Below are 12872 nucleotides of genomic sequence, written 5' to 3'. Positions count from 1 at the left end.
TGATGTGATAAACATGTGCATATGCTCAGTTGATCAAAAAGATGAAAAAAGTTGTCAGTTGTAAATAATCGTGATTATTTACATCTGTCCCATTTTTCAACTTTTTTGACCAAGTCAGCATACCACTAGTTTTACCATGTTGTAATAAGCCCACAAACCAAATTTGGTAGGATTTGGATCACTGGATTAAAAATTATGACCAAATTTGCAAAACCATTCTGTGGACAGAAAACTGATGACCATTTGACAAAACATAGTCCAAACTTGATGAAACTTGTCTAGAGACCTTAACTTGAGGTGCTTAACAGATCTGTGACAAGATTGGAACAAAAACTTGCAAAAGTTTAGCATAAGTAAATAATGGCGATTATTTACATCTGCTCCAAAAATTGACAATCTTGCATATTTGGGCATACCACAAGGTCAAGCATAGCAAGTAGACCCCACAAATCAAATTTGGTGAAATTTGGATCACAAAAGTGAGACTTAAGCCAGATTCTTGAAATCAGAGTCTGCGGGGACACGAAACAGTTGACAAACTTGATGAATCTTGTCCAAATTAAGTTTTAACTTGACTTAGAGACTCAAAAGAGATCATAAAAAGACTGTTTAGGGAAAAAGTTGTCATTTTAGGTCAAAAGTTAATAATCACGATTATGAACTTTTGGCTCAAAACTGATCAAGATTGATACCATAGACTCTAAGTATGATTGCAAACAACTTTTGTAAAGGCACAAAAGATTTGGATCATAAAACAGTCTAAAAACTTGGTAAAAACTGAAATCTGTACTGAATGTCGATAAATTGAGTCTCACTTGATGAATCTTGTTCAAATTAAGTTTTAACTTGATTCATAGGCTCAAAATAGATCATAAAAAGACTCTCCTCTGAAAAAGTTGAAAAAAGTTGTCATTTTAGGTCAAAAGTTAATAATTGCGATTATGAAATTTTGGTTCAAAACTGATCAAGGTTAATACCAGTGATTCATTACATGTGTACAAACAACTCTTGTAAAGGCACAAAGAATTTGGATCACAAAACAGACCAAAAACTTGCTAAAAATTAAATTCTGACTAATTGTCGAGAAACTGAGTCAGACTTGATGAATCTTGTTCAAATTAAGTTTTAACTTGATTCATAGGCTCAAAAGAGATCATAAAAAGACTGTGTAGGGAAAAAGTTGAAAAAAGTTGTCATTTTAGGTCAAAAGTTAATAATCGCGATTATTAACTTTTGGCTCAAAACTCATCAAGATTGATACCATAGACTCTAAGCATGATTGCAAACATCTTTTGTGAAGGCTCATGAAGTTTGGATCACAAAATAGACCAAAACCTTGATAAAACTGAAATCTGTATTGAATGCCGAGAACTTGAGTGTGACTTGGTAAATCTTGTTCAAATTCAGTGAAACTTGACTCATAGGCTTAGCTTGATGTGTTAAACAAGTGTACATGCTCAAATGACCAAAAATCACCAAAAGTAAATAATCACGATTATTTACTTTTGAGGGGGACAAAAAAGTTCTCAAAAAAGAAAACCTGGAGTAAATAATCGCGATTATTTACTTTTGCTCCGGAATTGAAAAATTTTGTACAATTGAGTATACCACAGGGTCAAGCACATCAAGTAGACTCCACAAATCAAATCTGGTAAAATTTGGATCACAAAATTGAGACTTAAGCGAGATTCTCGGAATCAGAGTCTGCGGACACTAAACAGTTGATAACTTGGACAAATCTTGATCAAACTCAACCAAACTTGTCCAAAGACCACAACAAGGTAATTACTTGGCAACACAAGCTTAAAAAGTGTAAAAACTGAGAAAAGTAAATAATCAAGATTATTTACTTTTGAGCTCCAGAAGCAAGAATTTTGGACATTTGAGCTTGTACAATGCTAGAACAACATAATACAAGGCCACTGGTCAATTTTGGGTTCCATCGGATCCAAATTGGTACCTCTTAACTCAATTTCAAGTTGCAGATTAGTCCTTTAGCTCCTTGCAAGGGTAGAATTTGAAAATCTCAATTGCTGACTCACTTAGCTCAGATTAAAGAACCAGGTCGCAAGCAAAGAATTGGGAGCTTGACAAGAGCTGAATTCAAGTCAAGTGGAAAAAACGGATAACAATCTAATCTGCAGGTTAGGTTATTCAAGGCCTAGATTTCCATCATTTCAAAGGCTGCAATCAATTCTGACACTTTTGAGCTAGAGTTAATCAACTCTTGTGAGTTGAAGAGAAATGAACTGCCAAAAGTACTTTGGCAAAGGCAGTCTTATCAAACTTGAGCAGAAATGGTTTTTGCTAATCAATACCAAAGTCTGTTCGGAGACAGTTTTTAGAGAACCAGTCGACATGGACTTATTTGGAGCTGAGAGTTCAAGTACAACAGAGCAAGCCAGTAGCAGTGGTAACACAGGTACAAGTGCAACAGAGCAGATTTTACAACTTTATGGCTACAATGGAGATAAAGTCTTGTATATAGATTCAAAAGGCCATAGATACTTGATGAATAGCAAAAGCAGCACAGGAGCCAAGATCCTACTGATCAAAGTAAAACCAGATGTAGAGAACTCCCAGATGTTCACAGACTTCAGTGGAGCCAGGTATTGCAAGCTCAAAGATGAAGTGCAGGTAGAAGTTCAAAAAGTCAACCCAAATGGCTATCCAAAAATCTGCAAAATCCCGCAAAGCATCCAATTAGTGCATATGCAATCAGGGTCATTGTACATGGATTACAGTGGTCAGAGCCAGAATTGCAAGATCCAACAGATCAACCAATAGAAGCCAGTCTAATTGGAGAACCGAGCCAAAGACGATACAAAGGTTAAGATGGAGAAATCTATAGCTTGATGCTTAGTGTTTTAAAAGAAGATGCCAACAACTTGGCAAGCATAGAAGCAGAAACTTCTCAGCAAGAGTTTGACATGACAAAGCCAATTGAAATACCACTAGTCATGGCGTATTGCTCAGATTGTGGACGAAAAGGTGGATATTTTTTTGAAGATTGTCCAAGAAATCCTGACAACAGGGATATATCAACTGCCAAGCAAGATACAAATCAAATTGGAAATGTGAATCTCAATGTAAGTGCATTTAACTTGTCACTTTTTATGCAATCAGATGATTCTGCACTACCATTAGAAGCACCAATAAAAACACTGCAAGTTCAAAGTCAGCATAAAGATGCACAGACCCCTGAAAAGCTTAAAATTGATTCTTTGAACAATAAATTCTTGCATGAATTTAGTAAAGGTGTCGAGACATCACCAAAGGGTGCAAAGATTGTTAGGCTTGAAAACGATTTTGCATCCACTAACACAAGTGTGCAATCATTAACGAGTCTACGAGACACATCAAAGAGAATGATGTTAGCTTTGTATGGTACCCATAATTCATATGCACACTATGTGGACCAAAAAGGACAACTGTATAAAAGGGATCAACCAGTGTTTGAACGGCCCACATACCAATTCATAGAAGTACGTCCAATGATATATCAGAAAGGATGGTTCATTTCAGAGGAAAGAATCTATTATAGCCCATCCTCTCTAGAGCTGAAGGATATTACTCAAGTGAACCCAGAGATCTGTTCAGAGCCAAACTCTCTTCCATTGGAAATAAAGCTTCAATGTTGTGACCAAACGAGCATATACTTTGACCAAAACAGTCCTAGATATAGACAAGATTCTAGCATCTATGATGCCTTGGGTCCTGAAACCACAGAATCTCATATCATAGGAGATCCATGGGATAGACAATATCATGGCAAATATAATGTTATCTACAGCTTCACTTGGGAAATAATTTGTCATGTTTCACGGAGATACATAGGGAACTATGCAGAGGGTTTACAAATGCCAAATATCAATAGTGCTACACAAAGTGTACCTTCACAGTCCCAAAAGGTGAGACTCAACCAGAGCCAAACAGTTTTGAGCTCTCACAATGAAGCAGGCTATAGTGATCACCCTAGGAAGTGGGGAGCTGCAAATTCATCAAGCTCAACTCTAGTACAAGAAAATGTTACACCAGTTAGAAGCCCAAGAACTTCTAGCCAGCAGACCTCTTCAAAGCAGAAACCATTGAAAGATCATATGGTTGTTGTAAGTTTTCCATTGACCCAAAAACCATCAAAATCTGCAGAAAAATTCTTCTATGAAGATCATCGGGGACAAAATTTTTAGTTGATCTCCAGGGTCAAAAACAGACAAAATTCCATAGTGCTCAAGCAATTGGATGAGACCAAGCTTGCATATGCATATCAAGATGCAAATGGCAATGATTCTCAGCAGGTTCAAGACATTGTACAAACTCATTTGGATGGTATGACTGAAGTCAAAGAATATCTAAAGATGATGCAAACCTTCAAGCTGCCAGAACAGGTGACAAAAAAGTCAAAATCAATGAAAGCTAAAGTCCAAAAGGCTACACAAAGGTCACCACCAAAATCTCCTTTGAAGAAACAGATTCTGCCAGAAAGTACAATGGATGTATTAAGGTCAAAGGTTACTCAAATGCATGAGGACAATGCTCAACAATTGCAAAAGAGTGCAGTATCACAGTCATATGAGTCAACATCAATAGAAGCAGGTGATCAAAGCAAAGCCAATGTAGAAAAAGTTCAACCCACGGACACTTCCACCACAAAATCACTCAATACAAAAAGAAATTCTGAGAAGATCAAGTGCAAAATTGTTGGTGAGAATGAAGAAAAGCTGTCAAAAGAAGTAAAGCTAGATTTTCATCTAGATAAGAACCTCATGTCCTTTCGCACTTGGAAAAGATGTGGTCAAACACAACTGGAAGATGCTCCTGAATTTATGAGCATATCAGGAAACAAACGAGCAGAATGCTCGGGAATCATCTCCACCACCATTGAAGTAAGTTCACAGATCATCAAAGCTCAACTCCACATGATCACATCAAAGGATATGCCAGAAGACATCATAATGGGAATGCCAATGGCCCGAAAGATGTTAGAGATACAGAATTTAATGAAGATGCAGTCTTCAAAGGCAATTAAGAATGAAGACCAAGATTGGTCACCCGTGGACGATAGTACAAATTCTTCAAGCACAGTTAAAATGGAGACTGATGCCAAAGCAAAGCATATTGAAGATGATTCATCTCCATCGAGCAGAACCTTATAAGAGCTTAAAGAAAATCAAGCAATAGCAACCACGATAGCTATGGAGAAAAAAATGCCACCAAAGCTAGAAGGAACGAAGATCAAAATTGTAGACAAAGGTAAAGCTAAAGTGGAACTTCCACCAATTAGCAAAGAAGATGTGACATCATATGTCTCTACATTAGAGAACCCTCATGGATCATCTTCTTCAAGCAAGTCAGGATTTCAAAACTTCAAGTCAATTGCTGACCCAACTAAAACCTCTAAGGATACACCCAGAAAAGCAAAGGTATATCAGCCAAAGTACTCAAGAAAGCAAAGGAAAGTCAAGCAAGTGTTTGTTCCGAGCAGTTTAGTTAAAGTCAATGATCCAGTTTGGATTAAGGACAGGAAATCAACACATGAAGACAAACACATGGGATGAATAGCATCACAACGGAGCTTAAAGGCACAGGAATACTATGGAGGTAACAAACAGATATGGGTGCCAAAACCACAGGTTAGAGAATATGAAGTAACTTCAAGTCCCTCCCAAGAAAGAAGGCCCACAAGGTATCAACCTCGACAATATCCTAGGATACCTAAAAAGCAGGTATACAATAGAACAACATTGAATGATGTTGAAGTCTACCACGGCTCACAAAAGGCTACATAACAAAGATGGATCTTAAAGAATGTTCTTCTTGGACAAGGATTCTACACAAGGTATACAAAGATTTGGCTACCAGTCAACCACAAGCCAACTGCAACTACACCAGAGACTTGCTTGAAGATCTCAACATCTCAGCAGGACCTAAAGCTCAAAAAAGTCAACAAAGGAGTTACAAAGGTCATCAAGAGGTTTGGATTCCTCAGTCTTTCAATGCTCCTAGTCAAAAGACAGATGCCAAAAGTGAACAAAGGCCTCCAACAACATCAAAGACTTCTATCAACAGGCCTAATTGGAGAATCAAACAATCAATGGATTCTTCACAGTCAAAGAAGGACAACCCAACCAACACTAATACAGATTCGAAGATGATAAAATAGGTATGGCAAAAGAAACCTTCAATGCCAACTTGGTCCTTCACTAATCCTCTTTTTGAGAATTCAAGCTTACTTTTACCTGAAGAAATGTTTGTAGTAAGCACAAGAATGTAAAAAGTCAAGTGGCCAGGGTGCAAAAAAACACTCTTTGGCATAGTCAGAGTCGAGCTGCTGAGCCATAAAATGAGTAAAGCATTAGAGACAAAGCTTCAAGTCATATTAAACTCTGTGCTAAGGTAATAGTTATTAGGCTTACGCTCAAGCTGGAAGGGTTGAGCATATCTAAAGTCGTGTCGCTCATGCTGGATGAGATGAGCATAAGAGTCGAAGTCTATTAACTTACAAGTGGTGGAGTGTCGTAGAGTCCAACACTCACGCATAGTGCACAGTAAGATGAGAGCACATATCCTCGTCAACGAAAACCATTCTTAAATGGGTTCCAGCTTGTAAAGCCATGTCATATGCTTTTATAGCTACACCATCTTTCTGAAGAGCCCCTCAATATCTTTCTTGCACAGCATATTGTTTCCCATGCATTTTTGTATATGCATAATAGGATGTCCCACAATTGGAAATATGCATTAGACACTCTTTTTTTCTTCCACCTATGCACCTTGAGTGGACTACAAAAGGCAAACCAATGTTCCATCATGCTAGCCTTTCAGATTTGCTGCCTTTTTAATTCCATATCTATCCGCAAATAATCCATTGAGTACTTTATTAATATTTTCCATGCTAATAAGTACTCCAATAATGCGCGTATCCCAAAGGCACTTTTTTTCCACTGGGTTTTTTCCCTTTGGTCATTCAGGTATAAGACCCTAATTTAGAACCTCATCATTCTACTTCCCTTGTACATATTTTTCATAAATAAACAGCAACCTCATCATGATGCTATTACAATGGACAAATGCAACATCATCTCTCAAAATCGACTACTCAGACCAATGAAGATGTTGCAGCAAATTGAACCTCATCAATAATGAAAAAATGAATATCATCCCATCAGCAACCAATCAAAACCTTCCACAGCCTCCAAGGACATTTTTTCAACAGTGCCCGGGGACGGGCACTAAAATAGAAAGGGGGGAATGTTAGCTGAGTCAACGTCAGTTAACAGAAGCTGCTAAAGAGTGAAGATGTACGGATGCACATCGAAGATCAAAGTGAAGAAGCAGTAAAGATTGGAGTTACACACTTTTCACATTTTTCCAAAATGGCCATGTATTGTAATTTCCCGATTTATTTAGCCATTGTGATAATTGTAACATGTTATGGGCTTAATAAGAGTTCCAAGATGTAAAGCATAGGTCACTTAGTGTACCTAGGTTGCAGATACAATAAGTGTGGAGTCTCAAAGGTTTTGGGCGCCGGACATTACACATTTTAGACCTTGGCTAAGGTATAAAAGCCAACTTTGTAAAGATTTTATTAATTTTTTGGATAAGAAATACACAGTGTGAGCTAATGGCACTCACTTCTCTCCTTTTCGCGCTTCCTACTCCCTCTCCGGTTGTCACATTGCGAATGCCTTTGTTGCATTGCAATCGTAGGTAAGAGCTCTACGCATTGACGTAAGCCATTCATAGTATTTCGTAGCTTTTGGTGTCGCCGACCTACGGCCTAGACCCGCGGCCTAATTTCATCATAACTAGGAATTTACATGTTCAAATAAAAAACTAAGCATAGGCAGGGTATTGGAGCATCATTGCTAAGCATTTAGATGCATTCTGGGTCGAAAATGACTAGGTCAAAAGTCCACTGATGTTTTAATCATCGCGATTTTGGAACTTGACCTAAAGTGGGATTTGAGAACATAAGCATGTGTGCTTAGGTCCTAAAAACTTGTGCTAGAAGTTTCATTACGTTTGGATGTCATTTGATGCTGTAACGGATGTGATTTTCTTGCCGATGAGAGATTGGCTTTTGGTGATTTTAGTCACTTGAGTGTAGCCTGAGTTAGATGCGAGTTGTTAGTTGTTTTCCAAGAGATTGACAACCTCTTGTAGCCTCTATGCACTAGTCGAGCCAGCTTTGTCCCATGGTTTGACAAATTAATCGTGGTTCTCGCTAATACTGCAATAAGATAGGATGGTGAGGTTAGACATGCGTCCCACAAAGAGCCCCATGGATGTCCTTTTTAGAAGGTAACCAAGGCTTATGCTATGATTTGAGTGGACAACCTTCAGAAGAAGTCCTTTACGGCTTCTATGCCAGATGTATGTTCTTGCCATCAACCAATATGTTGGCATTTGAAGAAGATTTTTACACCGGTTTCTTCACATGGCGTACAAAGATTTTTGGACCAGCGATCAGCAATCTAACAGCAAGTTTTATTGGATATTCAGTCATAGAAGTCAAAAATAAAGTTACTGTTCAGTTTCTGCAAGTCCCTGAGAAAGAACGGCGCATTAGATATCAAAAAGTGCTTCAAGCACTTAAAGGCCGTCTCGTAATCCGTCAACCCAAAGACTAGTTCAGTCCATGATACTGTGTCAAGGGATGACACAGTCAAAAAGGGGGGAAATGTTAGCAACAAGCTAACCCATGTAGCATTTTTTCAGAGATTTATTAAAAAAACACTTATTCTTTTTGATAAATCAGAAATATTATAACTCCTATTTGATGAGTGGATATTGTAATCTATGAGCCAGAGCTATAATCTTCTATATTGTATCAATTTATCCTTAGTTAGAGCTCCCAGATAATTAGTTTTTGACCAAAGGAACCTTGGCTAAGGTATAAAAGCCAATTTTGTAAAGTTAATTCTAAGTTTTTGGATAAGAAATACACAGCGTGAGCTTACAATGCTCACTTCTCTCCTTCTCATGCTTCTATCTCCTTTGTCGGTTGTCACATTGTAGTGTCATCTGTTGTGTTGCAACCACAGATAAGAACTCTACACATTGACATAAACATATCGTGATAAATCATAACTTTTGATGTCACCGACCCGCAACCTAATTTCATCATAAGTAGGAATTTAAGCTAGGAAATCACAAAATAAGCATAGACCGGGTATTGGGGCATCATTGCTAAGCATTTAGATGCATTTGGGGTCAAAAACAGACTAGAAGTTTCAACCCCACGTACTATCAAGGCAAGGATCCTTGCGCAAAGTTAGAGTTCATATATGGTCAAGAGGAAAGAGAGAGAATAGAAGGTGAAGTGGAGATGAAGAAACCACCAGCAAACCTAAAGTTAAGGGAACTTCCACAATTGTGCCAATTCCACAAGCCATGGTAAATCTATTTTCTCCTATCCAAAAAGAGTCCCAAGAGAATATGCAAGAAGAAGCTTCTCAGGAGCTTCCTACCACTGAGACAGAAGTTCCCAAGACTGCTAAAGTTGACAAAAAGATAAAATAGCAACTCTTGAAGACCTAGAAGCTGGTGAAGAAAATGCAGATCCTAAATAGAGTGCAGAAGAGAAAGATGTCAAAGAATTTCCAAAGGAAGATACCCAAAAACAAGAAGAGAAGGTAGAGACTATAGATGCCAACACCTTTCAACTAGATGGAATGAAAGACATTGAAAAATACTCTCAATTTTCCCATCATGTTACCCTTTAGATCCACAAAATGTACGTTCTTTTTTAGCAATTGTTTTACCTTAGAGGCAAATTTCCATACATGACATCTATATCATTGCCCCCTAAATACTATGTGCTAACACGAGGTCCACTAGTATTTGCTAGAACAAATGACAAAACATACCTACATACTTTGTACATAGACATGCTATGCATGGTTAGGGAAATGGGAACATCTAGCATGGATACACTGCTATAAGGTCTGGAGGAGGAGTTTCTAGGGTGGCTCCACAAAGAGCTCCATGTGGAGATCAATAGGCATGGCGGCTTGCATGAATGATAGTTTAACATGCCGCTTAGCATTCTCTTGCAACTCTTATATCTAGTGAGATGATTTTTATTAGAGGATGCTCATGGATGTATTGGAAAAATAGACTGGTAAATTATGATATGAAAATGTTCATGTCTTATTGAAGGGAAAATACATGAAGGCATTATAGGGTGTGATGTATCAACAAAAAGATCTCACACCAAAGGAGTTTACAAATGAGTATTGCAATGCATTCTACAACACTAACAAGAAGAGTTGGAAGAACACCCAAAGAGTAGCTACCATAGATGACCCCTCGTTAGGAGAGGAATAGTAGAGGTAAGGTTGAACTTAGCACTAATACAACCCATGATGGGAATTAAATCACATGGCAATAACACCTCTTGTGAAATGTTGGATCCAAGCTGTTGATGGATGTTTCTTGGAGCAAGAAATGGAGCTTCCACCACAACAATGTTCTGAGTGCTCTATTGACTACAAATCCCACTCAATCCCATCCATCCATGAAAATCACTCTAAATAAGCTTATTTTTTATGTTTGTATGTGGCTTTGGGTTTAGGATTTTCCTACAAGATAACATAAGATTCTTGCGCTTTGAAGGTGATGGACTACTATTTCAAGGGTGATTGCTTTCAGAGACCTAGTAAAATTGGCTAATCAAGAAGGCCAAGATGTAGTATAATCTATTGTGATGCTCATATGACCTTAACAAGAACAAAACCCTAGGATTCACAATAAGAGAGTGGCAAAGACTATACAATAGGCACTTGTTTGAGGTAGAGGTTGGTAGGCTCAGGAGAGGTTTTAAGGCCAATAAGAAAAATAAAAAAGAGGGCATAAACTAGATGACAATAGCGCTTTCTAGAGGTGTGTTTAGTAGTCAAGAGCTATGGTCCCTCTTTTGCAAAGTTTTGATCTCTAAAGTTTTTAATTGTAACTTTTACCTGTGAAGGTGGACAAAGAGTCTAAACTAGATGGATAAAATGCCGGTGATCAAAGATTGGCTAAACTTGAAGCACACTGCATGCATGTATATAGAGGAACAAAGGATTTCACTATGGCTGAAGGTTATTTATGAGAACTGTCCTTTGTTTCCAAATGAGTCAATCACTACTCAGGGCTACTTTCAAGTAAACACCAATGTTTGGGCCAAAAAGCTTAAAGTAACATCTTAGATCCACTCACCTCAATTAGAAAGAAGTTCTACAAGGAGTAAGTCAAGCCAACAACAAATGACCAACAACTCAAGAAAGAGTTAAAAAAACTGCAGAAGGCATCAAAAGAGACCTTCAAATCCACAAGCAATGAGAGAAGTGTGGTTATCAAACCCAAAATCCAACCAAGCTACCCAACACACACAGGTGAAGCAGCGGATGATTCTAGGCAATCTACTCGAAGCACAAGGATTTTATGAAGGTAACACTAAAATATGGTTACCAAAAGTCGTAGCTCAACCTGGAACAATAAAGATCAGTTAGGGAACAGAGGGCTCCATCCAATGGAAAAAATTCAAAACTAAGTACCGATAAAATCCAATCAAGATTGGTAGCGATACCACCTCTAGATGGATACCTCGTCTTCAACTATAAAATCAAGGCTTCCACAACAGAAGTCATCATGTCTGGATTGTTGAGTTGCGAGTGGCTATGGAGGTTGTTGTTCTATAGAGCTCATGGCGAGCAATGCAAGGTGCATGACGAGAGCAAGAGAGAGAGAGAGAGAGAGAGAGAGAGAGAGAGAGAGAGAGAGAGAGAGAGAGAGAGAGAGAGAGAGAGCATTCGGTACAGTATCCAGGAAAAGCACACCTCTAGATGGATACCTCGTCTTCAACTATAAAATCAAGGCTTCCACAACAGAAATCATCATGTCTGGATTGTTGAGTTGCAAGTGGCTATGGAGGTTGTTGCTCTGTAGAGCTCATGGTGAGCAAGGCAAGGTGCATGACGAGAGCAAGAGCGAGAGAGAGATAGAGAGAGAGAGAGAGAGCATTCAGTACAGTAGCCAGGAAAAGCACACCTTTTTTATCAATTAAAGCCTTTACATATATAAAGGGTGAACTTGCCATGCAAAGGCCATGCAAAGTGAACTCCCTGCTATAGGCTGTGCCCACGGGCTTGACATACCTAACATGGATACCAAAGCCTAGTGTCCATCAGGTTAGAGAACAAGGTAAAATACCAAAGACGGTCACACAAGGACCAAAAACAAGATGGGTTCCAAAATCGCTAGTGAGAACTCAATCACAGTGATGGGAGCAAAGAGATACCCGGACCCCGACGGCCTCTAAAATGCTAGGAGCCGATGCACACCTCAAGCCGGTCATGGTAAAGCGAACAGGGGGCACCACCTATCTTTGAGCGGCTAGGACGCAGACTACGGTGATGTGAACAACGCAAACTTACACACACACACACACACACAGCATTGACAAATGATGAAAACCCTCGGGGGTGTGAGGGAGAATTATTTCTTGCAGTATTTACAATGACCTTCCTTCCGGCGAGGTGACACACCGTGGTGATAGAGGGATAGGGAGAAGAGATGGTGAATCTACTTGGTGTGTTCTCTAGAGACGACTCTATGATGTGAAACTTGCTACCAAGAATGTGTGTGTGTGCGCATCGACCATTGGTGTCAAGAGGTGGACGTAGCTCCCTTCACATGGTGCAATTCCCGAAACAAACCATCACACAAGTCCTTCCCCGTGATGCCAATAGTGTCAATTCCTCCCACTAAAACTCTACCAAGCGCTGACCTCTCATGAACTGCCCCCCCCCCCCGATAGTGACCTCTCAGTGCCCTTTTATAGGTGTTGGCTGCTTGGATTAGGGTAATTCCAGTTTGATTAG

Source organism: Adiantum capillus-veneris, chromosome 21 (genome assembly GCF_014529385.1).
Source record: "Adiantum capillus-veneris isolate H3 chromosome 21, ASM1452938v2, whole genome shotgun sequence".
Lineage (NCBI taxonomy): Eukaryota > Viridiplantae > Streptophyta > Polypodiopsida > Polypodiales > Pteridaceae > Adiantum > Adiantum capillus-veneris.
This window is presented reverse-complemented; position numbering follows the sequence as displayed.